Here is a 12,417-nt window from a genome sequence, read left to right as displayed (position 1 = left end):
GCCTCCGAGCCACATCCCGTGCTGAACCCCCACACTCTTTCATCTAATTCATAAAACAGGCCCTTTGATAACCTCTTCCTCCTTGCCCGATTGTCCGGCCTGATCCCAGGCCATCACTTAGCCCAACAGATGCAGTTTATTGCCCCTACAGTAGGACCTCGCCTCACATCAAAGGAGCGGGGATTAATCAATGCCCTCACACCCCTAGATCCGACCGATCGCCCGCATTTCTGTTCCCAGCGGAATGTCCAGCTGCGCGATAGCCATCATGCTGAGATTGGGGTGGAGACTCCTACTGTAGATATGTGTGGGAACGGGCCTGAACCGGGGATTCCAAAGATGCCTTTTCCGTACTTCAAAGCAATACCACGGATGTCACAAATGTAATAAAGCCATAAAACTGTGTATAAGAGGCCAGGCCTCAGAGATGCGGTTAGAGCACCTCGAAACGATACCTCGTTGTCCGATCTGATGTGTTCTGCTCCGTCGGAAATAAACTCCTGTTTCCTGCCTTCCAGTCTCCAGCGCCTGCCTCTTTATTTGGTAACCGTGAGTTGGGTGAGAAGCGGCTAACGCCGGGCAAACCTTGAAAAGGGGTAATCGACCTGATCTGCCTGACCCCTTTTTCTACAATTGGCGCCCAACATGGGGCCCATCAGCGACACGTGGATCCAGTGGGAGAGGTCCTGACGACGGAGTGAACGACTGCAACGATCGGGAAGTGCACCTGCCCGATAGACCCTCGTCTGGCAGCCGATCATCCGAACTTCACTGGTTCCGAGCAGACCTCTCCCGAGTGATCTACGGTCCTGACTGGGAACCATCAGGAGTGCCACGACAGAAGATAGAGGATGATCGGGTGCTGGAATCGGAAGACAGGAAACTGTCCATGCGGTCCGGGTAAGGTCGTGTAACACGACAAACGGTGAAATATTTGATTGATTGATTGGAAAATACTAGTATTACTCTCCGAATTGTTGGTTCTCTTGGAGATTCTCTGTCTGCAAACGGAGAGGAATAGAAAGTATTCTCTCTTCCTTTGCAGGTAGTGAAGGGTAGGTAACGCAGGCCTTTGCCCCCGTTGTAATCCGTCGTGCCTATCTTTCTCCCCCACTGATTGATTGTTTGCCCGAACATTGTTTGTTCGAGGATTGTTTTCTCGAGAATTCTCTGTCTACAAACGGGGAAGGATAAAAGTATTCTGTCCTCCTTTGCAGATAGTGAAGAATAGGTAACGCAGGCTTTTGCCCCTGTTGTAACCCGTCGTGCCTATTTCTTTCTCGCCACTGATTGTTTGATTGAACGGACATTGATTGTTCGGTATTGGTTCTTTGGAGGTATTCTCTGCTTACAAATAACGTGGAATAGAGATATTCTGTCTAGTCTTTGTAAGCAGTGAAAGGGTAGGTAGCGCAGGCTTTTGCCCCCGTTGTAACCCGTCGCGCCTATTTTATTCCTCATTTGATTGATTGATTGTTTGTCCGAACATTGACTGTTTGGAATTGGTTCTCTCTTTGGGTATTCCCTATTTGCGAATACTGTAGAATAGAAATATTCTGTCTAGTCTTCGCAAAGTAGTGAAGGATAGGTAGTGCAGACTTTTGTCCCCATTGTAACCCGTCATGCCTATCTTCTCCCCATTGTTCAGTAGTTGGTTCAGCCTGGACCGCTTATTAGAGGTGGATCATCCGGCTCCTCTGGAGGGCACCCCTAATAAGGATATGTTTTTAAAGTATGGACTAGTCGCCGTAGCTTATAGTAAGTTATGGCATAAATATACTTAAAAGGATCAGGAAAGTCAGTGGCCACTGATAGGATCCTTCGATGACGCAAAAATAAGCGTGCTGGAAACAGCCCTTTGTAACGATAAAACAACGCCCACTATGCTTGATAGTTTCGGCATGTGGCGCAAAGAAGCAGAGCAACGAAAGAAAAGAGAAGAAGCAAGAATAGGAAAAGAGTTACGAAAGGCAGCCCACCTGACCGCTAAGAAACTAGAAGAAGAAATAAAAGAAAGAGAGGAGGCCAGACAAAAGCAGGAATCTGAGTCGGCAGGCCAATGCCCTGTTAGGACCCCCTCTACGCTCTACCCTGAGCTGCCCTCCAAACAACGGGCGAACGATGAGTTACTGCTAGGTCCTCCGATCATCTACATGCCCCCCCCATATGCCCCCTCCCAACCTCTAGTACAGCACCTGCCAGCTCCGAGTGCAAATGAGAATGACCTTGGAGCTAGTACCCCAGCCCTCACGGCCTCCGCACCGGCCGCATTAGTAACAACATCAGATGAACTCGAGACTAGCAAGCAGCCACCAGCCAGACTGAATAGATTGAGCAAAGATGAGCGGGATGGAATTGACAAGATAGTAAAGACACTGGTAGAACGGAAGGAGAGCGAAGAGTACACGATAGATATGCACAATTCACAAATGCCGGTAGCCACAGACGGCATTTCATTTTACGGTTTAGCTACCACACCCTGAACGCATATGAGGATAGGTATCAGAATCAGGGTCCTGCTAAACTGACAGCTTTATATAGAAAAGTCAATGTTGGAGACGAGGCTGAGCACGACATGATGGACCTCTTCATGCAAACGCTTGAGGTCTTCCGCCACCTCACGGAACAGAAACCAGAAGTTAAGATTACAGTCCCTGAAACGACTGGGTCCTCATCAGAAGTAGCCAACACTATGATGCCTATCAGAGAAGCCGCCCCCTACTGGGTTCCCCCGCGAGGTCAGGGAACAAGCGACGATATCAACCACGCAGATGCGAAGGGGAGGGTTGTGTACAACTGGGTTTATCAACCATGGGATCGGCAAGATATTTGAACTTTTAGGCAAACCCTGCCCGATTTAAGAAAGAACCCGACAGCATTTTATACCGAACTAGGTAGAGCCTTGGGTTCAACAATAATGACTCTAGCGGACATTGACTTGTTTTTCGGGTTATGTCTGCCGGCTGACGTGTGGAAGCAAATCCGGAAAACCGACCACACAGATCTGTTCGGACATACCTGGAATCAACTCAGTGAACTAGATAGACAGCGAGAGCCCGGAAAGGAACCTGTAAAAGACATACTGGAACTCCCGGACAAAATAGTTCAGAAGCTAAAGACATTGATCCCAGAGAAGAAGGTAGACTGGTCGATAGTCACGGCTTGCCGTCAGAAACCCCAGGAAGACGTATCAGAATACTTCTCCCGATTTGAGACGGTGTTCTCCGACTACAGTGGCCAAGACATGACCACTGCAACCGGACAACACCTATTCGTGCAAAACTACGTAAAGGGTCTATCGCAAGAGGTCTCCCAAAAGTTACAGACGAGCAAGAGTAGTTGGGGGGCCTCCAAACCTGCAGCTATCCTTCAGATGGCTCAGTACTACGAACACCAAAAGAACGAGAACGATAGGGCGACTGAGAAAAAGAAAAAGGACTTGAAAGAACGAGTGATGATTGCTCAATTGCAAGGAGTGACGACAGGAAGGGAACAGTATAGAGGAAACTACCAGTCGAATGCCCCTAGAAATCCACCCCCTAGAGACCGCACACCCACACCCGGCGCTCCACGAACAGACCTCGATGAGAACCAGTGTGCGTTTTGCAAAGGATTTGGCCATTGGAAGTCTCAATGTCCGGTTCTTCTGGAAATGATTAAAAATAAAGAGACGAGGGACATGACGAATGGCCCCAGGACTAGAGGGCAGGGACGAGGGCACACCCACGACACCAACAATGACAGACCTGGCAGACCGAACACGTTTGACCGTCCCCGGCAGAATCAGTGCCAAGAGTCTGACTGCGACAATGCCCACGACTTTGCATAGGACTGCCAAGGGCAAGGAAGGGATCCAGTCGAGCTCTATGTTGACCAGCAAGGTCCTTATGTCACCGCTAAGGTCCTAGGTAGGAAGTCTCCATTTCTGGTAGACACTGGCGCGACACGTAGTGCGTTATCTAAACGACTGAGTCCAAGGGCACCCTTGTCTGGCTCACACATAACATCAATAGGCTTTGATGGAACGCCCTCCACTAACCCCTTATCCGCACCGGTTTCCTTCGACTTGGACAGTAACCCCACTGACACGACGTTTCTGCTTTCCTCCAACACCCCCGATGCCATTATGGGACTTGACTTACTGAAGCATTTCCGAGCTACTATCAGGTGTTCACAGGACGGAGTTCGAGTCATTCTGTACGATAACCCGACTCTGCTCAGACCTCATCCCGCACGACACATGTTCTCCATCTCTGACGCTGACGCATCCTTACTTGACTCTCTACCTCTGTATCTGTGGGCTAAAACTGACTCTGACGTAGGACGAATGATGATCGACCCCGTGCGCATAACTGTTCGCCAAGATGCGATACTCCCAAAACTCCCACAGTATCGGATATCGCCCGAAGGTGAGAAGGCATTGGTAATGATAATCCAGTCCCTGGTAGAGGCAGGAGTGGTAGAGGAAGTAGTCAGCAATATTTGCAACAGCCCTATCCTACCCATTGTGAAGAAGTAGGGCGAGGGAGATGAGAAAGCGTACCGCTTCATCATCGACCTTCGAGAGGTCAACAAGGTAGTTGTACCTCAGTACCCCGTAGTCTCAGATATCGCCACCATTCTGACCCTGATTCCTTCCACAGCCACCACCTTCACTGTAATAGACCTCAAGAACGCTTTCTTCTCCATCCCCATCCACCCAGACAGCCGCTACCTTTTCGGCTTCACGTTAAAATCCCGCTCATATAGATTTTGTAGAGCTCCCCAAGGTTACACAGAAAGTCCCAGCATCTATAGCCAGGCCCTCAAGAGGCAGCTGGACGCCGTTCAGCTACCGGAGGGAGTGGTGTTGATACAGTACGTCGATGACATCCTTTTGGCGGCCGACACCACTCCACTTGCAGTCACAGCCACCATCCAACTCTTGCACTTCCTTGCGGAAAATGGCCACAAGGTCTCCAAGAAGAAGTTGCAATTCTGCCAACCCCAGGTCACCTACCTAGGCCACCTCTTGTCCAAAGACGGGAGAAAGCTTACACCCGATCGAATTCAGGCCATTCTAGAAACCCCTGTCCCAAAGACCCAGAAACAAGTCCGCTCCCTGGTAGGCCTCACCTCCTTCTGCCGGCAGTGGTTGCCAAATTTCAGCCTCATTGTAAAGCCACTACTTTCCCTACTAGCCAAAGATGTCCCCTTCCCACTCCCTTGGACCCCCGAATGCCAATCTTCCTTCAAAGAACTTCGAGACGCCCTTTGTTCTGCACCAGTCCTAGGAACCCCCGATTACACCAAGCCCTTCTCTCTCTACACTCACGAAAGGGAGGGGTGCGCTTTGTCTGTCCTGACTCAAACCATTGGCCCCAAGCAACGACCATGTGCCTATTTCTCTGCCACCCTTGACCCCGTAGCGAGAGCCTTGCCTGCCTGCCTTCGAGCCGTAGCTGCCGCTGCTGTCTCTATCCGACAAAGTGAGGGGATCGTACTCTCGAATTCCCTCACGGTATTAGTGCCCCATGCTGTTGACACCCTCCTAAACCAGACTAAGACGCAACACCTGACTAGCGCACGACTGACCGGATACGAACTGACTCTGCTTGCACCCCACATCACGCTGAAAAGATGCACCACACTGAACCCAGCCACCTTGTTGCCTCTGCCCGAAAACGACCCAAATGTCCCCCCTATACATGACTGTGTGACCCTCACAGACGAACAGACTAGGAGTAGAGTTGACCTCCGAGACACCGCCTTCACAGACCCTGACGGAGAGCTATGGGTAGACGGCTCTTGCATAAAACTCCCCGACGGCACCACCTCAGTTGCCTATGCAGTTACCACAGCCCGAACTGTAGTTGAAACCGCCCGCATCACGCAACGATCCGCACAGGCGGCAGAACTGATTGCCCTCACACGAGCATGTATTATAGCGACAGGGACTACGGCAAACATTTACACGGACAGCCAGTACGCCTTCGGAGTGGTTCACCATTTTGGACTCTTGTGGAGAGAAAGGGGATTCCTGACGTCCCACGGCACGCCCATCCTCCACGGAGATCTAGTCTCCGCCCTGATTGAAGCAGTTCTCCTCCCCAAACGATTAGCTGTAATCAAATGCCAGGCACACAGGAAGGTGACAGACTTAGTCGGACAGGGAAACGCGCTGGCCGACATCACTGCCCGAACCACAGCTGAGAATAGGACGACGACACGCATGTATGTGACCAGGTCACAAGCAGAAAAATGGACTGACGCTAGGGAAACGATTAGGGACATCCAGATGGCCAGCTCACCACACGAATTGACTGAATGGACACGGGTGGGATTGAAAGACGATGAAGGCTGCTGGCGGACAAAGGACACTAACAAATGGTTGCTACCCAATTCATACCTGATCCCCATACTGACTATGGCTCACTCCCCTGCACACATAGGATCTGCCCCCATGATCGAACTCATCTCCAAGGTCTGGCACAACGACAAAATCCCCGGCTCAGCCAGACGCCTGGTCCAGCAATGCCTTATCTGCCTGCAACACAACCCTGGGAAAGGAACTGTGGTACCCCGGGGAGGGTTTGGGGTCCCCGACCATCCTTTTGAGGTCCTCCAGATGGACTACATCCAACTAGAAAGATGCCAAAGCCTGAAGTATGTATTAGTCATTGTGTGTGCCTTCAGCAAATGGGTAGAAGCCTATCCAACCCGTGATAACACTGCCATGACCACTGCCAAGGTACTACTGAAAGAGTTTTTCCCTCGCTACGGTCTTTGTCGAATCCTATGGAGCGACAACGGCCCCCACTTCATAGCTGAAGTTATCCAACTAATCTTGAAAGGGTTGGGTGTAAAACTGAGGTTTCATGCAGTCTTTCACCCCCAATCTTCTGGCTTAGTTGAGCGACACAACGCCACACTGAAACTAAAACTGTCGAAGATAGTGGCCACCACAGGACTTAAATGGCCAGATGCCCTCCCACTGGCATTGCTATTGATGCGCTCCACTCCCACTAAGCACCATTTGACACCCTACGAGGTTGTATTTGGGCGACCGATGAACCTCTGGACTGCCCCTAAACCGACCTCCATTCACGACGTCCCGGACGTCCTACTGTCTGATTACTTGTGCAAATTGACTAAAACGTTGTCTGTCATTCATCAGCAGGTGCAGCAGGCCATCCCCGATGCTTCCAGGGGTCCGGGTCACGATATCCAACCGGGGGATTATGTGCTGATCCGAAATTTCCAACGGGCGAAGAGTCTGGAACCCCGGTGGACGGGCCCCTGGCAAGTACTGATCAATCAATCAATCAATCAGGTCATTTGTAGAGCGCACTACTCACCCGTAGGGTCTCAAGGCGCTGGGAGGGGGGGGGGTGCCGCTACTGCTCGAACAGCCAGGTCTTGAGCTTCTTCCTGAAGGAGAGGTGGTCTTGGGTCAGGCGCAGATTGGTGGGAAGTGAGTTCCAGGTCTTGGCGGCCAGGTAGGAGAAGGATCTTCCTCCTGTTGTCGCTCTTCGGATGCGGGGGACGGCGGCGAGGGCGTGGTTGGTTGATCTGAGGAGGCGCTTGGGAGTGTAGAAGTTGATCCGGTTGTTGAGGTAGCTCGGGCCTTGGTCGTGTAGGGCTTTGTGTGCGTGGGTGAGGAGACGGAAGGTGATTCTCTTGTTGACCGGGAGCCAGTGCAGATCTCTCAGGTGTCCGGAGATGTGGCTGCGTCGGGGGATGTCGAGGATGAGTCTCGCCGAGGCGTTCTGGATCCGCTGGAGTCTCTTCTGGAGTTTGGCAGTGGTTCCGGCGTAGAGGGCGTTGCCGTAGTCCAGTCGGCTGGTGACGAGGGCTTGGGTGACCGTCTTCCTCGTCTCGGTGGGGATCCACCGGAAGATCTTACGTAGCATGCGCAGGATGTTGAAGCATGATGAGGAGACGGCGTTGACTTGTCTGGTCATGGAGAGGGAGGAGTCCAGGATGAAGCCCAGGTTGCGTGCGTGGTCCGTCGGTTTGGGTGCGGTGCCCAGGGCGGGGGGCCACCAGGAGTCGTCCCAGGCGGAGGGCGTGGAGCCCAGGATGAGGACCTCCGTCTTGTCTGAGTTCAGTTTCAGGCGGCTGGTCGTCATCCATTCGGCTACGTCTCTCATCCCTTCGTGCAGGTTGGCTCTGGCGGTGGCGGGGTCGTTGGTCAGGGAGAGGATCAGCTGGGTGTCGTCAGCGTAGGAGATTATGTTGAGGTTGTGTTGGCGTGCGATGGCCGCGAGGGGGCTCATGTAGACGTTGAAGAGGGTGGGGCTCAGTGAGGATCCTTGAGGGACGCCGCAGATGACTTTGGTGGCCTCTGACTTGTACGGTGGTAGGCGGACTCTTTGTGTTCTTCCGTCGAGGAAGGAGGTGATCCATTCCAGTGCCTTCTCCTGGATTCCGATGTTGCTGAGGCGCTGTACTAGGGTGCGGTGGCAGACAGTGTCGAAAGCCGCGGAGAGGTCCAGGAGGATGAGGGCCGCTGTTTCTCCGTTGTCCATCAGGGTTCGAAGGTCGTCGGTGGCGGCGATGAGGGCGGTCTCGGTGCTGTGGTTCGCTCGGAAGCCCGACTGTGAGGGGTCGAGGGATCCATGCGTCTCGAGGAAGGCGGCCAGCTGTTTGTTGACGGTCTTCTCGATGACTTTGGCCGGGAACGGGAGGAGCGAGATGGGACGGTAGTTCTTGAGGTCGGTGGGGTCTGCTGTGGGTTTCTTGAGGAGAGCGCTGAGTTCGGCGTGCTTCCAGCTCTCAGGGAAGGTGGCGGAGTCGAAGGAGGTGTTGATGATGTCCCGTAGGTGGGGTGCGAGGACAGTGTCGGCTTTGTTGAAGACGTGGTGAGGGCAGGGGTCAGTCGGAGATCCGGAATGGATGGAGTTCATGGTGCGGATGGTGTCTTCGGTGCTGATCGGGGTCCAGGTGCGGAGGGTGGTGGTGGGTGGCGTCGTTGCGGTTGTGGCTTGCGTTGGTTGGTTGTTGAAGCTGTTGTGTATGTCCGTGATCTTGTTGTGGAAGTAGGACGCGAGGGAGTTGCAGAGTTCTTGCGACGGGGTGATGTCATTGTTTCCGGCGTTGGGGTTGGATAGCTCTTTCACGATGTTGAAGAGTTCCTTGCAGTTGTGTGTGTTGTTGTCCAGCCGGTCCTTGTATGCATTTTTCTTGGTGGCGCGGATCAGTTGGTGGTGCTTCCGGGTGGCGAGCTTGAGGGTGGTCATGTTGTCCGTCGTTGGTTCCCTTCTCCAGGCTTTCTCGAGGGCTCGACAGTTCTTCTTGGAGCTCTTGAGTTCGTCGGTGAACCATGGTGTTTTTCTGCTGCAGGATCTGCTGGGTGGGGTTCTCAGAGGGGCGAGTTCGTCCGCGCAGTCGTTGATCCATTTCGTGAGGTTGTCGGCGGCCTGGCTGGGGTTCGCTGAGTTGGCGGGAGGGTGCTGGCTCAGGGAAGCGGTGAGCTGGTCGGCTGTGATCTTGTTCCAGCTTCTTCGAGCAACCTGTTGCTGGTGGTGGTGGATCGTCGTTCTTCTGAAGGTGAAGTGGACGCAGCTGTGGTCCGTCCAGTGGAGTCCTGTTGCGTGACTGAAGGTGACGTCTTTGCTGGATGAGAAGACGGCGTTGAGTGTGTGTCCGGCGTAGTGGGTGGGGGTGGTCACCAGTTGCTTGAGTCCTAGGTTGTCGAGGTTGTCGAGCAGGCTGATGGTGTTGCGGTCGTTGTTGTTCTCCAGGTGGAAGTTGAGGTCCCCCAGGAGGATGTAGTCGGCGGAGGGGAGAGCGTGCGGGCTGACGAAGTCGGCGATGTCCTCGCTGAATCGTGTGCGTGGTCCCGGGGGTCGGTAGATCAGGGTGCCTCTGAGGGTGGTCTTTGGGTTGGTGTGGATCTGGAAGTGCAGGTGTTCAGCGGTGGTGAGGGTGTCATCGGTGTTGGTAGTGATGCGGATGGTGTCTCTGTGGATGATGGCGATGCCTCCTCCGGTCTGGTTGTCGCGGTCCCTCCGGGTGATCTTGTAGCCCTCTGGGATGGCGATGGCGATGTCTGGGGCTGAGGAGGCGTTCATCCAGGTCTCGGTGATGAAGGCAACGTCGGGGGCGGTGGTGTCGAGCAGGTTCCAGAGTTCTACGGCGTGTCTGTGGACGGAGCGGGTGTTGAGCAGGATACACTTGAGGTGGGTGCTGCTGGAGTTCGGCTTGGCGGGTGCAGGGAAGGTCCGGATGCAGGTGAACTTGCAGGCGTGGCAGCTGAAGGGTCCGTGGGTGTGCTTCGGGGCGGCTCGGTGACATCCTGGGATGTGGCCGGTGTTGAGTGCGATGAGGTCGGCGGCGCTGTAGGTTCGTCGGGTCGGCTTCCGTCGGTGGGGGCCAGGGGTCCTGGCGCTGGTCGCGGTCCAGGCGCGGACGGGCGCAGACGGGCTTACCTTTGGCGCGCCTTCGGCGCACAATCGGCGCGCCCGCTGCGCGTGACCGCTGCGCGTTCGCACGGTCGCCATTTAAGGCGAAGTGCGCGGGTGGGCGGAGCAGCTGGGAGGCGGGAGCGGGGAGGGAAACAGAAGAGAAAAGGGGCGGGGCTAAAGGCGGTGGCGGGAAGCGGGAGCGGGGGGCGGCGAGGTGGCCAAGCACGACGAGAAGCGGCATAAAACAGGCACAATTCCAAGTCAAAACAGGGGAAAAAGACAGCGACACACGATCTGGGGAAGAAAAAACAAGCACAACTACAGGCAAAAATACGGGGGAAAAAAGACAGTGACACGATCTGGGGAAGAAAAAAACAAGCACAATTACAGGCAAAAACACGGGGGAAAAAAGACAGTGACACGATCTGGGGAAGAAAAAAACAAGCACAATTTCAGGCAAAAACGAGGGAAAAACCAAGGAGAGCGCTCAGGGCGGCAGCGAGGCCGGCGCTGAGGCAGAGGCAGGCACTGGGGGCACACGCAGCAGCTGGTGGCCGTGCGGCGCGGGGGTGTCCCACAAGTGGGTCACACTCACCTGCGTCGCACGGTCGCCATTTAAGGCCAAGTGCGCGGGTGGGCGGAGCAGCTGGGAGGCGGGAGCGGGGAGGGAAACAGAAGAGAAAAGGGGCGGGGCTAAAGGCGGTGGCGGGAAGCGGGAGCGGGGGGCGGCGAGGTGGCCAAGCACGACGAGAAGCGGCAAAAAACAGGCACAATTCCAAGTCAAAACAGGGGAAAAAGACAGCGACACACGATCTGGGGAAGAAAAAACAAGCACAACTACAGGCAAAAATACGGGGGAAGAAAGACAGTGACACGATCTGGGGAAGAAAAAAACAAGCACAATTACAGGCAAAAACACGGGGGAAAAAAGACAGTGACACGATCTGGGGAAGAAAAAAACAAGCACAATTTCAGGCAAAAACGAGGGAAAAACCAAGGAGAGCGCTCAGGGCGGCAGCGAGGCCGGCGCTGAGGCAGAGGCAGGCACTGGGGGCACACGCAGCAGCTGGTGGCCGTGCGGCGCGGGGGTGTCCCACCCGGACGGCTCTTCGAGTGGAGGGGAAACGACACTGGCTGCACGCACACCACTCTAAGAAGGTCTCCTCGACCCTGGCCACGACAGAAAACGTCAGCACCCAAGAAGAACTGCTGAACAAAGACCGGCCATCACTGAACTGTTATCCTGATACCGAGGCACTCGAACTTGCAAAATTCTCTGATCCCACTGTGCCATCCAGGGAAGGGTATTTCCTGCGTCGAAAGGAGGGAGCTTCGGCTAAGTAGACCACAGACTAAGTTGAATCTCAGAACGGTAGCCTAAACACAACCAAGGGTTACCCGGAGAGAAGCTAAACGAAGTCTGCGGTTCTGCCCACTACCGAGCACCTCGAAGATGATGGAAGCGCCAGATAAGAAGATGATGGAAGCAACCGGAAATACCCACTACCGGAACCCAAAGACTGACAGTATACACAAATCGAAGACAATTGCCCTTTTCATTGTCCTCCTCTTTTGCCTCCTCCTCATGACTTCCTTCTGGATCGTGGAAGAGAGCGCACCCGCTCATCAGATATTGCTGACCACTGCACAGCCAACCACTATGAAAGAGCCTCACCTGATCTCCCTTTCGCCTCAGCTCCGAGAAAGGCGTAAGGAGTTCTGGAACAATTCCTTCGTGCAACTGTTGCACCAACACAACCTTGCCGCCAACGCCACAAACTGCTGGATCTGCGGGTTGCTCCCGCATGCCACCGGACACTCCATCCCTTTCATCCCTTCCCCTTTCTCAGTTCACGGCTCCTGCCTTTCCTGGTTGATCCTCTTGCAAGAGAGCTACAAGGACAACGCCACTTCTGGTCAAACAGTGTCACACTTCTACCATGGGTTCTGGCTGAACAAAACCGGAAGAACATCTGCTCCCTTTTGTCCTTTGATCTCTGGTTCCTCCTTCCATATGGACATCCCTGCC

This window comes from Lissotriton helveticus, chromosome 2_1 (genome assembly GCF_964261635.1).
Source record: "Lissotriton helveticus chromosome 2_1, aLisHel1.1, whole genome shotgun sequence".
NCBI classification, from domain to species: Eukaryota; Metazoa; Chordata; class Amphibia; order Caudata; family Salamandridae; genus Lissotriton; species Lissotriton helveticus.
This window is presented reverse-complemented; position numbering follows the sequence as displayed.